Raw genomic sequence first — 5,569 nt, forward strand, 5'->3', positions numbered from 1 at the left:
TTTTTTTATGATGCATTTTTTTTGTTATGATGCATTTTTTTTTTATGATGCATTTTTTTGTTACGATGCACTTTTTTGTTGTGATGCATTTTTTTGTTGTGATGCATTTTTTTATTATGATGCATTTTTTTATGATGCATTTTTATGATGAATTTTTTTGTTATGATGCTTTGTTTTTGTTATGATGCATTTTTTTAATGATGCATTTTTTTGTTATGATGCATTTTTTTATGATGCATTTCTTTTGTTATGATGCACTTTTTTTAATGATGCATTTTTTATGATGCATTTTTGTTATGATGCATTTTTTTTAATGATGCATTTTTTTTAATGATGCATTTTTTGTTATGATACATTTTTTTAATGATGCATTTTTTTAATGATGCATTTTTTGTTATGATGCATTTTTTTGTTATGATGCATTTTTTTGTTATGATGCATTTTTTTTAATGATGCATTTTTTGTTATGATGCATTTTTTTTGTTATGATGCATTTTTTTTGTTATGATGCATTTTTTTTTTTTTGGATGACTAATTTTGTCGATTTCGAGTAATGAGATTCGCCACAACAACTAAATTGTCCGGAAATCCACACATATGATTTGTTTACAGTGGTGTAGGCTTTGAGTAAAATCAACCACACTTTTTGGTACAACTGCTAATCTCAGTCGGTGCAAAAGCTGACAAAAGACAGAGCAGACAGTAGACCTAAGCTTTTTACATTAGTTTTTTCTCTCCTAGATATATCTCTTAATGAAGACTGAGAGTGCATCTCTCTCAGTGGATTTATATACGTCCTCAGATACAAGTCTGGAAATTTCTATGTTCCAGTACAATACATACGGCATCTAGTATTCCCCAATGGTCACCCGCTAGTACTGGCCACGTTTATTATTGCCTAAATTCGATGATCTGAGAAGAACCGGTGTGGTAATGTGTTTATGCCCTGTGTGTGTATGTGTGTGTGTATGTGTGTGTGTGTAATTATTCCATGTATTCTATCAAGGTTGGGCTTAGCAATAATTCCAGCAAGGAAAAAATCATGCAACATTTACAATACGGCTCTAAAAATAATGGATGCATTAATATCAAAATTAAATATGAACAACAGGACACCGACGATTATAAAATAAAAAATAAAAGAAATATAATCTTTAATAAAACACAAACCTATAATCAGATGCTCATAACTAAACAAGTCAAGAAATACTTCGCCAATCATAAAGCAGATTAAATAAACACCTGTCTTTTATTTATGAATAGGAAAAAGCAGGATGAGGATGAAACAGATGGCATCAAAGTAAAAAATATTTTTGAAAAATCGGATTATCGATAAAATGAAAACATATGGCAATTAAGTTAAACCTGCAGTGAATCTTGTGCCTGGTGATTGCTTGTGGGGATGAAACGCAGACGCCTTTGTGTAGCTTACTTGCCATAAATATATTTTCATGATTTACACTTCTTCACAATTGGTTCAGAAATAGATCTGAGACGGATAGTAAAACTCCAATGTTATGTGTGTGTGTATATATATATATATATATATATATATATATATATATATATATATATATATATATATATATATGTGTAGTAAGTTATAAAATATATATGGCGATTAAGCTACATTGAATATTCCACGTTTCATCCACTCTAGGACTCTTCAGACTTATGCGCATAAGCCTGAAGAGTCCTAGAGTGGATGAAACGCGGAATATTCTGTGTAGCTTAATCGCCATATATATTTTATAACTTACTAACTAGCTCTACCTACGTATTGAGCACTTTTGAAGTAAATACTTAAAGTTCATGCTTAAATTTATACTTTCGTATATTAATTTTATGTAAGTAAATGAAGTAGTTATATATATATATAATCTCCACTCTTATATAAATCATTTTGTGTGTGTGTGTGTGTGTGTGAGTTCCTTACTCATAGGCTCTGCCGTTTCAAAACTTATCTTTTGCAAATTTTACACAAAGATAATTTATATGTCTGGCAGTGTTCTTAGATATGTTTTGTACAGAAATTTATCTGATAAGTATTGAAAATCGAAAAAAAAAACGATCTTAAAAATAGCTTTTCTTATAGATAAAAAAGAATTTATATTTACGTTACATCAGTCAACGAAAATAATAAAATCTCAGCAAATCATTTCTTCTTAAAAAAAAAAACAGATATACTGTCATCTAGAGATAGAGCTCACTGGTAGAGTATTCGACTACAGATCAAATGATCCTCTGGTCAAGTCTGGGTGTACCTCACTATTTTATTTTAATTTTTCTTATTAATGAGTTCGATTTTCGATAAAAGAAGAGGTACCATTTAAAATCGCCACAAATCATTTCTTTGTTTGCATATTTTAAAGCTAAACATTAAGCAGAAGTGACTTTTCCCAAGCATTCATCGACAAGCACAATTATCAGCTGACATGGTATTGTAAACAAACACAAATGGAATTTGATGAACGACATTATCATTATTATTTTTTTATTTTTTGAAAATTATTCCTCATAATATATAATAATCAATAGAGGATTGATTCTATAATAATACATACGCCATCTGCATAAATTAAAATGTCATATTTAAGTGTATTGTACGACCGGGCAACGCCGGGTGACCAGCTAGAATATATATATATTTATTTATTTATTTATTATTTCATGTATCCACATAAAATGTTAAAAGGAGATATTTTATGCTTCAATTTTTAGCTTTTGCATAGCTTGATTGCCATAAATATATTTTCATCACATGTATATATAAGAGAAAGATATATAGTCATTTTTTCTTTTATGAGATTTGAAAATTGAAATTCACGATAAGAACATTTTCCAACATCTTAAAAATTACATATATATTGTTCAAACGAAATTAAATGTATTAATGGTTCAAATTCGAAAGTCTACCTAGAATGGTGAAATATATAAATATTAGATTCTTTGTAAAATGTTTTGAGAAAAAAAAAACGTGATGATAATTATGCAAATAATATTCCAGTATAGTGAATAATAAAAAACAAAAACCTTCAATTTATTCATCTTGAGAAAGTCTTTAAATAGGAAACGTTGATGTATATATAGCTTTTTCCATATATTATTAATAGTTAAGTTTTCAATATTTAAGCTCAATATATTAGGTTGGCAACTAAGTTCTTGCCAATTTAGAACTTGACAAGTTCTGTTTTTTAAATTTACATTTTTTAAAGTAAAATAAGAATTAACGACTATTTAATCAATGATGTATTCTCCATTTGTGTTGACAACTTTTCCCCAACGTTCAACAAGATTTTCAAAATTTTTGCAGTAGAAAAATCATTTGATTTTGACTCGAAAAATTCACCCAAGCTGTCAGTTCTGCATCATATATATATATATATTAAAAAAACGGCAAGAACTTAGTAGCCATCCCAACATATACATTTTTTAATTTCAGAAAGGAGATTGTAGATTCCAGTGAAGAATCATCTCTTTACAAGTGAACAATTCTTTCTTTACGATATGGAAAAATCAGGATTTCTTCATCCGTATCAATATGAAACCATAAAGAATGATCCTCTTTATTGCTATTATCGCTGGAATCTGCATGTCAGCGTTTGTTATTTGAAGTTGAATCAGTTTAACACAAAAAGCGAACCATTTTTGTAATACAGGGTGTCCCCCCGCCCCCCCCCCAAAAAAAAAAAATTGACGTCGTTTTAAATGTCAAAATCTCGGAAACTACTCAGTGTATCTTAATGAAACTGCACAAACTTTATGTTCGAGAATATTCCAACATGCAAAATGACTTTTCTTTTGACGTGAACGGCATTTCTCAACCTGAAAACATTAAACATAAAATCTTGAACTGTTTCTATACAAGCTGTGAAACCTTGAGTCAAATTTTTTGGAACACCCTGTATACTCTTTATGTATATACTTGCGTATATACTTATGTATATGCAGTTGCAAGGTTAACTAATTTGCATACTAGTTTTGAAAAAGGATATTTTAACTAATAGCAACCTTGCCTAGTTGTAAAATTCACTTAAATACATTTTAATTCATGCAGATTTTGTATTTATTATTACTGAGCCAATTTTCTATTGAATGCTATATTGTACCTAATATATAGTAATGATTTTAAAGTAAAAAAAAATGGATGCCTTCAGTTAGAATCGAAAACATTTATCAAAACATTTAGTGCTCCAGCTGTGTTCCCTACCACTTGAGCTATCGACAGATAGATAAGAAATAGTTAAAATTAAATCACTTCAAGCTATGAATGAATTTGCACATGAGGAAAACTAATAAAAAATGTCAAGTTGAAACGAACATTTTGCATTTTATCTTACCGACATGTCTGTACACGTTAGTTATCCATCCAAACAAAGATTTTACTCGTTATAAACCATCGTTGGTGTATGATTATTATTTCCTGTTAATTTCAGTGTTATGTGACCAGTAGTTGAAGAGTTTATCGGTTAAATATTTTCACACACATATACATACATCTAATGTTTTATTTATTAACTATTTGTTAATTTTTTTAATTCAATTATTGTTTTGATTTTATTATAATTCTTATATTTCGTGGACAACTATTTAGCATTTCTGTTGAAATTTTTTTATCAAAGGAGTACGACTAGATTTTCAACAATTTTATTTTTACTTTTTAGAATCTCTTAAGATGAGACTTCATAATTTGTGTAATCCTGTTTTGCGGACTGTTATTGTCATCTTCATAGTTGTTTCACTATGTTTCGGCCAATTTATCCTCTGGCCTTCTTCAAGTCGTTAATCGTGATGGGATTGGAATGCTGAGTCTATTAACTGTATCCCCCTTCGGACCTGTTGCACAGTGGATAGAGACCGTTGAGTCCCTACAGTTCCAGGTGAGCATTATTTGAAGATAGCGATTTCAATCCTACCCAAAGAAGGCCAGAGGATTAGTTGGTCAAAAACGTGGTAAGACAATGGAAGGCAGTAATTACTGAGGATACAGTTACAAGACTCAGCATTTCTATCCCGTCGCAGTTAACCACCTTTCTTTTCTTTTTTTTTTTTTTACAAGGTGGTCACCACTTATCAAGCCCCAGAAGCCACTCATGGATAAGGGTTATTGTAACCTGGGAAAGCCCAGGGGATAAGTTGGCTGAATTGCTATGATGAGAATAACAGTCTGCAAAAAATGATTATACAAATTGCAATCAATTTATGAATTAAAAATTAGAAGGCAAATTGGTTTCTTTAGTTTCATTTCTTTACGGTCACATTTTAAATAAATAAGAAGAAATAATAAGTAAAAGGTTGTTTCATGTTTGCAACAAAAATTAGGCATAAAATGTTTATTTTAAATGTTTCACGCAGCAAACTTTATTGTATTAACTCTTGTAGAATGTACGGTTGAGCATGTTGCAGTCTCAATTCATCGCTCCTACTTTGTTCACAAACTCGAATTGCCTATCAGCAGAGAGCGACAATCCTTAAATTTGCATATGAATGTTAACAACTTTCGTTTGTTATGATCACAAAGAAAAACAAATAAATATAAAACTCGACTTTGCGCAACTAAACAAAAACT

The sequence above is a fragment of the Euprymna scolopes genome, chromosome 10, assembly GCF_053919585.1.
Source record: "Euprymna scolopes isolate OS-2025 chromosome 10, ASM5391958v1, whole genome shotgun sequence".
NCBI classification, from domain to species: Eukaryota; Metazoa; Mollusca; class Cephalopoda; order Sepiida; family Sepiolidae; genus Euprymna; species Euprymna scolopes.